This window comes from Schistocerca gregaria, chromosome X (genome assembly GCF_023897955.1).
Source record: "Schistocerca gregaria isolate iqSchGreg1 chromosome X, iqSchGreg1.2, whole genome shotgun sequence".
Classification (NCBI taxonomy): Eukaryota; Metazoa; Arthropoda; class Insecta; order Orthoptera; family Acrididae; genus Schistocerca; species Schistocerca gregaria.
In genome coordinates, this window is record NC_064931.1 from 686,643,725 (window position 1) to 686,657,847 (window position 14,123).

Below are 14,123 nucleotides of genomic sequence, written 5' to 3' on the forward strand. Positions count from 1 at the left end.
GCACAGCGGGTTAATGGAGTTTATCTTTCTGAATGACAGAAGGCAATGTGTAACATTTCATGTCAATCACATAGCGCTAGGCAGTCACAATTTGAAGTAATCACACATGGTGTAGCACAAAGTTCGATGTTGGGTCCTCTGTTGTTTCTGATATACGTAAATGGTTTTCCGCTTATAGTTTTAAAAATGCAAATTTTATGCGTTTTGCAGATGAAACAAGTACAGGAATAAAAAATTGTACCATTCCCCGCACTGAAGAGACAGCTGATGATTCATTCGAAAACATCAGTACATGGTTCAAGGCACATTACCAATGAATGTTGGCAATACTCAGTACATGCACTTTAGTATGAGGCGTTGCCTCCTCTTCGTCTCAAAGGCGTCACCTTTGTGGTGTGAACGTAATTTTATATTTCAGTTTCAGTGTTCCGATACGGCGTTTAAATGGATGACGAACTACCGAAATGCTAGGAGAATTAAACGAATAATGACGACTGTAGGTAATTTTCTTCATCAACAGTCGTCAAATAAATTTAAATATTAGAGTCGCTGCTTACTAGTGCATAACCTCAATGTAATAGCGAAATACAGAAAGGCCTGCAGAGGATCGATGCCTTGTGCAGGGGGTGGCTGTTCACGCTCAACATAAGCAAATGAACGTCTTGCGAATACATTGACAGAAATACCCTTTACCGTAGAATTACACTTTTGCAGAAAAAACACTGCAAGCAGTTACTTCCATAAAATATCTAGGAAAAATGCATACGGAACGATAAGTAGCTTACAGTACATTCGTTAGACAAATACTTCAGTATCGCTCGTCAGTCATGAATCCCCAGCAAATAGGATTGATAGAGGAAATAGAGAAGATCCAAAGAACAGCAACAAGTTTCGTTACAGGTTCGTTTAGTAAGCGTGGAAGTGCCTCAGAGATGTGCAGTCACCTCCAGTGGCAGACACTGCGGGAGAGTCGTTGTGCACCACGGAATGACGTACTGTTAAAATTCCGAGACTGTGCGTTCCTAGACGGGTCAAGCAATATATTGCCTACTCCTACGTATATCTCGCGAAAAAGCCATGAAGATAAAAGTAGAGAGATCTGATCGTACACAGAGACTTACCAAGACTCGCTCTTCCCGCGAATCAGACGCTACTAGAACAGGAAAGGGGGAAATGATACACCGTAAGGTGGATTGCGGAATATCGTCGTATATAGAGATGTAGAAGTAATGTTCAGAATTATTAAATCCCTCGTTGCTGCATACAGATCAAGATTGCACTCATTCAATAATCTTCGCTTCAGGATACGTAGGCTGTAAATGCAATAACAAAAAAAAGAAAGAAAATCATAGCACCAAGAAGGAGTTAAACGACGTATAACTCGGAGATCCGACTTAGTGACTTAATGTAAGTCAGGAATGGCTGTAAGACGACGAAGGCGCTATTATTAGCAGCTCAATGAATTTTAATGAGGTCGTGTAATAGGGCTAGGAGTGGATGGATGTTCCATGCGGGAGACTGTAGAAAGAATGGCTGGAGCATACATGGTTGCTGGCGGGTCTCGGGAAGGTACGGTCAGAAGAAGACCAGGCTTCAGACGGTTACATGATACTACCGAGAGGGAAGTTCATCGTGTTCGGGAAATGGCTCGTTTGCATCGCACTGCTTCTGCAGCAGCCGTTCGAGCAGCAGCTGGCACCACGCTGACGCAACGTACCGTTGCAAATTGGTTACTTTAAGGACAACTGCGAGCCAGACGCCCTGTAGCGCATATTCCACTGACTCCAAACTGCTGTGTCGGAGCGGTTCTAGGCGCTTCAGTTGAGAACCGCGCTCCTGCTACGGTCGCAGGTTCGAATCCTGCCTCGGGCATGGATGTGTGTGATGTCCTTAGGTTAGTTAGGTTTAAGTAGTTCTAAGTTCTAGGGGACTGCTGACCTCAGAAGTTAAGTCGCACAGTGCTAAGAGCCATTTGAACGATTTTTACTCGAAACTACCGCTGCTTCCGACTTCAGTGGTGTCAAGAAAGAGCTCATTGGAGGGCGGAGAGGAGGTTAGTTAAGTTTTCTGATGAAAGCGGGTTCTAGTTAGGTGCCATTGATGGCTGTGTGTTGGTTAGAAGGCCGCCAGGCAAGCTTCTCCAATCATCCTGCCTGCGGCCTAGACACACTGAACCAACACTTGTAGTTATGTCTGGATTGCGATCTCGTATGACAGCACGACCACTCTCGTGGTTATCCCACACACCTTCTCTCCAAATTTGCACACCAGTCTGTTGTGCTGCCATTCATGAACAGCATCCCATTAGAATGTAGTTAGCAGGAGGCAATGGGGCGTATGTCATGTTAAGAAGAGCATAGTTGTTTGATGACTTCAGAGATGCATTAGTAGACAGATACAGGAGGAAAAATATATCGAGATAGTACCGTGAGCAGCTTGACGGGATATTTCAAAATGATGAGAAACCGGTAGAGAATTTTGTAGACTACATTCGCAAAACTAATATCACTGCATATCAGCTAACTGAGAATGACAGTACCAATAAGGCTATACTACAGGAAGCCGAGCAGAGAGCACTCGATACATTTTACCCTGTTTATCGCCAGAAATGTCTCATAGAGTTCGTATGGCATTCCCAAAACCCTCAACGAAGCAGAAGAAAACCTAACAGCCCACTTGTTGAAGTCGACCACCGGAAAAGGAACTGATATTTAACACAGATATCAGATGTTTTACATGTGGTCATTCATGTCACATGATGTGTAATTGCAGGGAACAACAGAGTTGGGGATGTTAACCACTTGGAAATTTTATGATCAACCATTCATAGAGATGAGGAAGGTGGTCACAGTGTGGGCCTTGTGACGCGCTGTTAAATGAGGTAGGAGCCGGTGTGTCCACTCTACAATGCTTCCAGTGAGAATTAGCACAGGTTGCATCTGTGCAGAATCACTGCCAGACCGGTTAGGTAAAACGGAATTCCCATAAATTTTTATTACATATCGGATCTCAACTATCTGCAGCAAGTACGACGGAGCAACCAGAACTGAACCTACCATATTGGAAATTTTTCCCTACAATTTTCAACGCTGTACTGAAGCTCGTTGCCTGTGTCAAAATGTTTTCTTCATAGACAGTGGTTCATTTGAGTAGAGATGAAAATCGAGAGGAGTCAAGTCCATTCTGTATGGAGAGTGACCAAACACTTCCATCGAAAACGTTGCAGGAGCATCCTCTTTACAGTGTGTGGGAGAGAAATTTCATGTAGAAAATGCATGACTTTTACGTTGTGTGAGGTTGCATAAAATCAGGTGAAATCTCTCTGCCGACCTCCCACACTTGGTGGGAGGTACTGTTTAGTTACAACTTCCAGCTACTTCTCTACGCACTCACTGTGTGCTCAGAACTGAGAAGAGCGACGTGACACTGTATACTGGCATATTAGAGATACTGCCCAACACAGCTGTGCAAAGTTTCATCAGATTTTCACTATGGTTTCCATTTCGTGACTGATCTTTTCTTACTTTCCAAGTAACCTTTGTACATAACAGTCATCAGTACTGGGCCTCTCTACTCCCTTATGTAGTGACAGCATGTAACTCAAAAATTCATGGGAGTACAGGCTCATCCCTCCTATGAGCGCCTTTTCAGTCAGAAAATTCAGTCTTCTTCTGCGCTATGTAAGACCTCTCCAGGGTGAAATATGCCACTAGTAAAAATTTTCTCGAAAAAGTTTTAAAAAATTTGGCGCCAGGTTGAAAAGATGAAGACTAAATCCTTGGAACGATAGAAAATTACCCACATCAAAAAAGCAGGTATCCTGTCAGACAGTGGGTTATGCTAAGTAATCACTATGTACTAAATGGAAAAATTAAAAAATGTGTTATGTATTACGAACAACACTACTAAGTGACAGAAATGATGTCAGCTGTTGATATTAAAATACAACTTCCAAAACACTCCTCAGTGGTCTACCTAAGTCATGTCCGCCATTTCAAAAATGGAACTGCAATGGCGCTGCCTTCATTTCTGGCAGCACCTTCAGGAGGAGGAGGGGGGGCGGGGTGCCTAGCAAAAAGAAAAAGGAGGGTAACATTAGGTAAGAGAAACTACTGTAGTTATTCCGACAAACTGCTATGCGCTTAGGCCACAAGCAGAAATAATAAGCTATCAAGAAGATTGCAAGGTAACTAGAGACATAATATGTATGTGAATTTATGTATTTACGTTCTAGGGTTATGTGTGTATGTGTGCTATGGTTATGTTTGTTTTTATGTAAGAGGCTGTGAAGTAAGTGGAAAGGGAACATCTTTTTAATGTACTAGACGAAAGATTTTTCAGCAAAATCTTTATTTGCAGTGTCGTTAACAGTAGTAGAAACTTAGTGCTTTGGCTGACAAGAGAACATCAGAGCTGCGTGGTACTTTATGTTTATTAATTTGTAAAGTGTATACTTCTCTTTGATGTAAAGGTAATTCCATGCAGGCTTGTAACAGCAAGTGCGTTGCCACTGAACCCGAGTGTGTTTATATGTGTACATTAGTCGTGTGCCTTAAGCTTCAAAGGAAAATATTTATTTGTTGTATTAGTTTCTTCAAGAAAGATGATGAATAATATTAGCCAGTGAGCTCTACACACTGCTCTCCACTCAGGAATTAGCGCACTGTTCAGAAGGTCAAATCACCATCTGCCCCACACGATGGGTACCCACAATTCCCAGGTCGTGTGAGTTTACCTTGTTCCACTCCCAGAAATCTGCGACGGAATGTCTTAAAGAGATAATCACACATAAAAGGAATCTTTCCAAAGTATAGGATTACATCGATTATACTCTGTGGAAGACCCAATGACAACCATTTTTACTTCCTAGGAGCATGGACGTTACAGTGGTGACCAGTGCGTAGAACAGCAAAGTCTAGGTTTAGAGATCAGGAGCACCCTATGCAATATTTCCAGACCAACTTTACGATTACTTGCCACCATCACTGGAAGCACCACCCTAAATAACACACACACACATTAGTTTGCCTAACAGACCTGCTGTTGGCGATCCTAACCTCTGAAAACCTGAGTTATTTGAATAGCAATTTAGACTCGACACTGTTCACCTACATAGACCAGATGTTAGCTATGCAAAATGTACACATATCAATGGAGCAGCGTCAAGAGCATGCAAGAAGGTATGGTACGGAATATCAACACGTGAAAGTTCAACCTACGGGGATTTCGGCCGCCGTATTGCAAGTCCTTGTGACAGAAACAACGAGTAACGCTTTGACAAAGGATAGAATCAATAATGAACCATATGAAAAAAATGATAGTATGGCATTGTTGACCGGGAGCCTCCATACGGGGAGTTCGGCCACAGTATTGCAAGTCCTTTTTAGTTGACGCCACTTCGGCGACTTGCGGCTCAATGAAGATAATGAAAATTATGATGACGGACACAGAACTCCCAGTCCCCTACCGGGAATCGAACCCGGGCCCCTGCGTGGTAGGCGGAAACGCTACCGCTACGCTATGGAGACGGACAGTGAACCACCAGCACAGTGATATCATACTACAATGCCTGTGTTATTCTGATTGCAATGCAAAGTTCCTTATGCGTGTCCATATGAACTTTGCATCGTAATCAGAACAACACAGGCACTGTAGTATCGTGTTTATCGGCCGATACCGGCCGAGCTACCTGTACGGGAATACACATACTGTACGAACGAGTACAGATCGCAGACGCTTGGTTGGCAAGATATGGAAGTTTGGATCTGGCCCTGAGTCGTGCACGGATAGCCAAATTGTAAGGCGACCGCTCGCCATAAACGGGAAATCCAGGTTCGAGTCTCGTCGTCAATCCATTCTACAGCTGATAGTTGACCTCATTCGCAATTGCGAATTCATTTAATGTATAAACACAGTGTGTGCGGTAAGTGGTAGTTAAGCCGCAAAAGAAGTGTAAATAGGGTAAACGATCAAGTGTGACTGGAATTGAAGTAATGTGTAAATACTTGTACATGAATCCTTGCTTACCTTACAGCCAGTTTTCAACAGGAATCCAGAGAGCCAGTTTTTTCTTAGGGGGCCAGGGGAGACGGGGTGGAGGCGAGAGTGAAACTGGAGAGATCATAGCAGTGTTTGGAGCTGGAGACAGAGCGCCAGGATGCGAACATTGACAGCCGTCAGCCGGCTCCCTGCTTGTTCAGCAACTTCAACAAGTGAAAGGCGCTTCCATGTCGCCACACTTCCATGTGTCAATGGCCTGGGGTGCTGATGCACGTTCAGGAAGTTTCCACAGCTTGACTGACTGCCGCGTGACGACACGGGACCTCGGTCATCGGCCTGTGCTCCAGACACACAAATGTGACCTCTTCTGCAAATTCAGCCTTGAGCAGCTCTGGACCAGAAGGTCGTAGTGGAACAGCTAGGCAGTAACTCGTAGCTATCACCTTCAAGGCGGAGCCGGAGATCGCTGTAACGAGAGACGCCGTGACGGCGCAATTGCTGCGCTCGCCATCGACACTACTAGCATAAACGTTTAATGAATTTTAATTAACAGCAATACAGGGTTTCTTGTATTCAGGATCTGCCTTCTCAGCTCCACTTGTACCCATCTCCGGTAGAGAATCACCGTCCACTCCTAACCAACCTAGACACCTAGTTGTACTACTATACTCCGAACTTACAAGAAAACTTCGCAAGATCATACACATTGTTGTAACGCGCCATGTACTGCGAAAATGACTTGTAGGGATAGGTTACTTGTAGGGTATCTGACGCGGTGGAAACGTATATGGTAATCGACAGGAATAGACAAATATCAGACTTTATGTGTATGATTGTATGCAACTTTAATAAAGGACAGACTGAGATAAGGCAACAGTTGGAACAAGTCTATCAAACACGTTAAACTTTTTGCAGAGGCGTTTTGTGGAGTTGTTCTACGAAGGAGTGCACTGGAATGTGAACTGCTGAACTGAACATAATTCCACAAAGATTTTTTGAATGGTGTGAGACTGTTAATCATACGTTTGGTGATTTCTATCGCGTTTCGTACTACGTCTAGCTGTGCAGAACGTATTTTTCTTTTCTATGTCTTTCCAGGATGCAGCTATAGGTTATGGCAAATTTATTATCGATCATTTACACTGTCGTGGTTCCTTTTTCCCCAACCACACACGTAGAACTGTTAGAACAATAGCCTACCACACAAGAGGAAAACCATGTTATAGTGGTATAAGCAGCAACCACTCAACGTTATTGTTAAAAACTCGTCAAACGACAACCCTCTTGAACACAATTTGGATATCACTGAGTACCATCTCATCTCTCATTTACCACCTTCTTCTAACCCATTTGTATTGATTTATCTGTGAGTGGACATTTGTTACCATCTATGGATACCTACTTACTGAATACTTGTACCTCCAATCATCTTGCATCTCTAATGCAAGCAAAGGAAATATGGGTTTTATCGTATTAACAACCTCTTTTCTGTAAGTTATTTAAAATATTTGTATGAAAGCCCACGATACGTGTTGGGAACGTAATGCGTCTGATGTAAACACTCTGGAGGTGTCTATTATACCTGAACTTTAGCTTCCCAGGGAAATGAAGAAAGAGAAAAAAAGCGAATAAGGCGTTTCTTTGCTAAGAATATTGGTTGAAAGGCATCTACAATATATATCGAGAGCTTCAGAGTAATCAAATTTTTAGTATATCCTTGACTTCCTGTGGGCATGAGCTGGCGGATATAATTCAGTGAGAACAAGTTGAGTGTTAAGCAGTCATTACAGAAAGGAAAAAGGAAGGTTGAAGCTTAGTATTTCGTCCACAACTAAGTCTTTAGGGATGGATCAGAAACACGCACTGTGTACGTATGGAGAAAGAAATCATCCGCGTCTTTTTTAAAGGATCAGTCTTCAGTGAACCAGTGAATTTGCAGGAAGGTAAATCTAGAGAGTCTGATTCTGTTCCTCCCTAATGCGAATGCAGTGCCATAACCACAACGCCAACCTTCTCGGTGGGTCACTACAACAAAAGAACTAAATTTTGGGAACGAAGACGGGGTAAAAATGGGCATAATTCTTAATTAAACCGTCCCAGCACTTTCCGCAAGTGACTTAGGGAAATCACGAAAATCCTGAATCAGAATAGCTAGACAATCCCGAAAACGAGTTCAATATCTTAACTATTGTTCTACCTCGTTCATCGGTAGAGCTCAATGAAAATGGCAATAGGGTAAAATCTGTAGACGGAAACCATGTGAAATCGTGGTCCAAGTGATGGACGCTATCAAGTCAGTGCAAAAAAGAAATCGTCTTCCAGAATATATCACACAATATATAACATATTCGCTCAAATTCCACCGCAAAGCAAAATAACAGTAACAGCAAATTTTGAACACTGGCATAGACTATTACAGTAACTGTTACAGCAGGAAACTCTTAAAAATCCGTAGTCACTATTTTTTGTATAAACAAACACTTTGACTGTGCCGTACGATTCAGTGCTACAGGAAGTTTCCGTGTGCTAAAAATATGAACTGACGGAGAAAAATCGCAGCCGTTGGTAGACGTGTTTCTACGTGTAAAATATGATGTCTATTCAAATTTCGTACTGGTCGCATAAGAGTGCGGCCACTAGCGCCGCTATGAGGATGAAAAACAGATTTGGTTAAGGGTCGTGAGCGTTAGTTACCTCTGAAACGTCCCCTTAGAAAAATTATGAATAACTGTGCTAGTAAACTTCTACGTTATTTGATTTTCAAACAGCTGAGCAAAACTCAACGTACTCAAACAGTTTTCTCTTTGCTTATTCAGATCATCACTAAACTGACACACAATATTTTTAGCGCTATGCAATCTGACTTTCAATAATCCAAACAAAAGAATGGCCCTGACTAACAATAACCTATACCTTTCATTAATCACTTACCTCACAAAAATCTTCGTTACTCGAACTACTGCAATACAGCGAGTGCCAAAACTGCCAGCTAAATAAAAGATTCTAACTACTGAAGGCACTAACTACTGATAGGCTTTGTTAACAAATGAAAGATTTTGATAGAGAACAAACAATGTATTTACCTTAATAATGTTCAGAAGTCATCAATATATATATCTATCAACTAATGACGTCCATCTTTACAAATTTCCTTTTCCTGGCAGACACACGTCCAGATCGTCCGCTTAATAGTAACCGCTCAAAACTCTTGCAACTCTCTCTCCACATCCACCACATCTGGCGGCTCACCTCTAACTGCACACCGCTACGCACTGATCACATCCAACTGCTCAACACTACAATAGCCAATACTCCAACAATGCCAAACAGCCACAGACTGCACACGGCACAGTCAGTGATTTTCATACAGAGCGCTGCGTGGCGTTACCAATATAAAAACCTAAACAGCCTACTTACACCTTTGATATTGGACGTGGTGAGTTGATGCTAACCGATAATGCTGTTAAGGGAACAAAGACATCATTATCAGCACCTCACGAGGTTTGAACGAGGTCGTGTAATAGGGCTACTAGCAGCTAGATATTCCTTCTGCGATACTGCAGAAAGTCTTGGCAGGAACGTAGCCACTGTATTTGAATGCTGGCAGGGGGCGTACGGGAACGTACATTCGCAAGAAGACCAGGCTCCGGACATCCACATGGAACTACCTAGAAGGAAAACCTTCGTGCTCGCCGTATGGATCCAATGCATTGTACTGAATCTGCAGCGGGAATCTGAGCAGCAGTTCACACTAAACTGACACAACGAACTGTTACAAACCGGTTATTGCGAGGACATCGAGCCAGACCTCCTATAGCGTGCATCCCACTGAACACAAACCACTGACATTTGCAATTTCAGTCGTGTAAAGTGAGAGCTCATTGGGGGGAAAAGTGGAGGAACGTTTTGTTTTCTATTGGACACTGGTTCTGCCTCGGTGCCAGTGATGGCCGTGTGTTGGTCAAGAGGCCTGAAGTTGAGGGTATCTAACCAACCTTTCTGCATGCTAGACACACTGGAAGTTGTCGTCTGCGTTGCGATTTCGAATGACAGCAGGTGCACTCTCGTGTTTATCCCACACTCCCTGACCGTAAGTACACTACTGGCCATTAACATTGCTACACCACGAAGATGACGTGCTACAGACGCGAAATTTAACCGACCGGAAGAAGATGCTGTGATATGCAAATGATTAGATTTTCAGAGCATTCACACAAAGCTGGCGCCGGTGGTGACACCTACAACGTGCTGACATCAGGAAAGTTTCCAACCGATTTCACATACACAAACAGCAGTTGACCGGCGTTGCCTGGTGAAACGCTGTTGTGATGTCTCGTGTAAGGAGGAGAAATGCGTAACATCACGTTTCCGACTTTGATAAAGGTCGGATTGTAACCTATCGCGATTGCGGTTTATCGCATCGCCACATTGCTGTTCGCGTTGGTCGAAATTCAATGACTGTTAGCAGAATATGGAATCTGTGGGTTCAGGAGGGTAATACAGGAACGCCGTGCTGGATCCCAACGGCCTCGTATCACTAGCAGTCAAGATAACAGGCATATTATCCGCATGGCTGTAACGGATCGTGCAGCCACGTCTCGATCCATGAGTCAACAGATTGGGAAGTTGGCAAGACAACAACCATCTGCAGGAACAGTTCGACGGCATTTGCAGCAGCGTGGACTATCATCTCGGAGACCATGCCTGCGGTTACCCTTGACGCTGCATCACAGACAGGGGCGCCTGCGATGGTGTACTCAACGACGAACCTGGGTCACGAAAGGCAAAATGTCATTTTTTCGGATGAATCCAGGTTCTGTTTACAGCATCATGATGGTCGCATCCGTGTTTGGCGACATCGAGGTGAACGCACGTTGGAAGCGTGTATTCGTCATCGCCATACTGGCATATCCTCCGGCGTGATGGTATGGCGTGCCATTGGTTACACATCTCGGTCACCTCTTGTTCGCATTGACGGCACTTTAAACATTTCAGATGTGTTACGACTCGTGGTTCTACCCTTCATTCGATCCCTGAGAAAATCTACATTTCAGCAGGATAATGCACGACCGCATGTTACAGGTCCTGTACGGGCCTTTCTGGATACAGAAAATGTTCGACTGCTGCCCTGGCCAGCACATTCTCCAGATCCCTCACCAACTGATAACGTCTGGTCAATGGTGGCCGAGCAACTGGCTCGACACAATACGCCAGTCACTACTCTCGATGAACTGTAGTATCGTGTTGAAGCTGCATGGGCAGCTGTACCTGTACACGCCATGCAAGCTCTGTTCGACTCAATGCCCAGGCGTTATCAAGGCCGTTATTACGGCCAGAGGTGGTTGTTCTGGGTACTGATTTCTCAGGATCTATGCACCCAAATTGCGTGAAAATGTTATCACATGTCAGTTCTAGCATAATATATTTGTCCAATGAATAACCGTTTATCATCTGCATTTCTTCTTGGTGTAGCAATTTTAATGGCCAGTAGTGCATGTACGTCAATCTGGTGAGTCCACCTGTTGTGCTTCCATTCGGCAACAGCGTTCCAAGAGGTGTTTTCCAACAGTATAACGCTCGCCCACATACCGCTGTTGTAACCCAACATGCTCTAGAGAGTGCCGGTATACTGATTTAGCCCGCACGATCACCAGATCCGTCTGCAATCGAGCACACATGGAACATCATCGGAGGACAACTCCACCGTCATTCACAGCCAGCCTTAACAGTCCCTGCACTGACTGACGAAGTGCAACAGGCGTGGGACTCCGTCGCACAAGCTGACATGCGGCAGCTGCACAACACAATGCATGCACATCTGCATGCGTGCATTCAATACTCTGTCGATTACACCTGTCATTAATGCATCACCATTTCATGTTTGCAGTGGCTTATCTTATATGATCTTGTAATGTTAATGACTTAAACATGTTACCTAGACAAATGTATTCCTAAAATGTCATTACGCTACATTAATTTTTTTTTGTGTTGCGACTTTTTTCTGTCAGTGTAACAGTAACTGAGAGTTTTGTATTAGACAGAGTTAGTTCTGTGAATATACAACCTCATTTTAAGATGGGTATTACTACTAAGAGTTACAGATATTAATTAGTTGTGTATTCAAGTTCGATTAAATTCCAGAGTCTCTTTTACAATAATCCCGCTGGTTCACGATCATGAACGCGAAATTCATTTGTACTGTTCGGTTAAATACGGTGAAGCTTGCGTACTTAGTGTCGTGCTCGTTGCCCAGAGAGTCGCTTTGCTGTTCACAGGTAGATGAAATGGCTGTAAGTGGCTCATTTCGCGCGGACAGCGGAACCTATTCAGCTGAAGAATAACTTCATCAGTGAAACCCCTGCTCCTCCTGTTGCCGCTTCGGAGTGACGTATCACTCTTCATTACGGAGTCAATTCGATTTCCTTTGCTTTGTTGGAGGTACTTCCTGTGTTCTCGTTTTTGCTGCAGAATTTCTCTTTTCGCTCTTTAATAACTTCCTACACATTATTCACAGAGAGGTACACTAGCAATTCAGATTTTTCATTGCATTTAGTTACAAGTATTTCTTTTACTTTTCAGAATATTTCTGGGTATTATGTTAATGGGACCTAGTTTTTGCACCCTTCATTCCCACAGCTACTGACATCCGATAGATGCCTTTCAAAATAGTTGTTTACATTTGTACGATCGCTGTCCTTTGATACTAAGGTAAGAAACATTTATGCTACCGGTCCGTCCGCGTCCATACGTATTCTAGAATTCAGGCACTTTCCAGTAATTCTAGAAGCACCAAAGTGCAATTTACTGATGAACGTGATATTAAAAAAAAAAAAAAAAACTGAACCTTCCTACTAAGAGTGCAAAACACAATCTAAATGTTGACCTGAAAATAATATTCACTTTAGTTTAGGCGAAAACTTGAGTCACTCAAGAATATGGAATTTAACTGTATTTTATGAAAAAACTACGCACGGCGATGTAAGGATTTCTCCAAAAATTTCGTAGCTTGGAAGTATTTCGATCTCATTTCTGATGCTCAGCGCTTTGTCTCCACACAGAGGGAAGACCTGACACGCTTAATGGACGCAGTGACTTTCCCCTTCACTCTTTCAAGGCAACCTCGTGCTTGAACATTTTCGCTGGAAATGTCGTACAAAAGCTGTAAGGCTTGAGTAGAGTGTGCAGATTAGTGCCTGGACGCTGAAGGCGCAACAGCCCACGGACGTCCGCTAGCGACACGAGGGGCCACTCCAGGGCCTCGTTGGTTCTCTACAATTTGCACGCACGTGGGCGAGGCATCAAAACTTAAACCGGCGCAAAGTTCCGGAACATGGACCAGGAAGACCGTACTAAAGTAAACTTGGTGTGCAAGAGGGCAACCACTGAACTATTGGTGCTGCGAACGATCGTCGCCGGTAGCAAGACAACCGCTGCGAAAATGACCGCCCTTGGACGTTGCGGCCGCGAGTTCGCCTATAGTCCACCACCAGCTATGGAGGGTGAAACTTCGACAATGCCAGGCACTCGTGCTGGCGAAACGTCAGTGAAATCATCAGACGAACTTCGGCCGGAAGAACCCGAGATAGAAGCCAGCATGCAGTTTGTACACTCCCTTCCTTACTTAACGCTTATGCCCACTACACCACGATGAAGTAGCGTAATCTTGCCGTTCTTCGATCTCATGAAAGCTTTAACGGCCAATACGTCACTCTGTGGCGTTTAATTACAACCAACCATACCAAGAATGACGTGTTTTTATAAATCTTCAATGTGACATTACCTTGAAAAGGCATGCTTTCATAACAACCATGTTATGATTCAGAATTACGGAACCCAATATGTTGTTTGCCAAACGAAAGTCGATAGCAGTGTCTTCGGTCTCCGATAAGTGCGTGTGATGTCAAAATGACGTCACGTTTGCACGAGATCTTGTGAACTGTAGGTTACCCCTCAGTCAATTGGCTACGCCATTTTGTTTTGGGTCCTCTAGCGGCGTGCTGCGGTACTGTGCCACGGGGATTTCAGTGTGCACCACGCTTACAGAAACGTACCTACAAACAAACTAAAAGGAATAACGTTGCTTTATTTTTTTGTAACTGGTAATTAAAACTTCAAGACTTCTC

At 43.7% G+C, this 14,123-nt stretch overlaps 1 non-coding gene across 1 annotated transcript; it reads right to left on the minus strand.

Moving 5' to 3' along the window:
• Window positions 1-5,457: 5,457 nt before the first annotated feature.
• Window positions 5,458-5,528, minus strand: Trnag-acc (transfer RNA glycine (anticodon ACC)). Its single transcript has one exon. It is a non-coding gene; the product is annotated as a tRNA-Gly (tRNA).
• Between the last annotated feature and the right edge of the window lie 8,595 nt (window positions 5,529-14,123).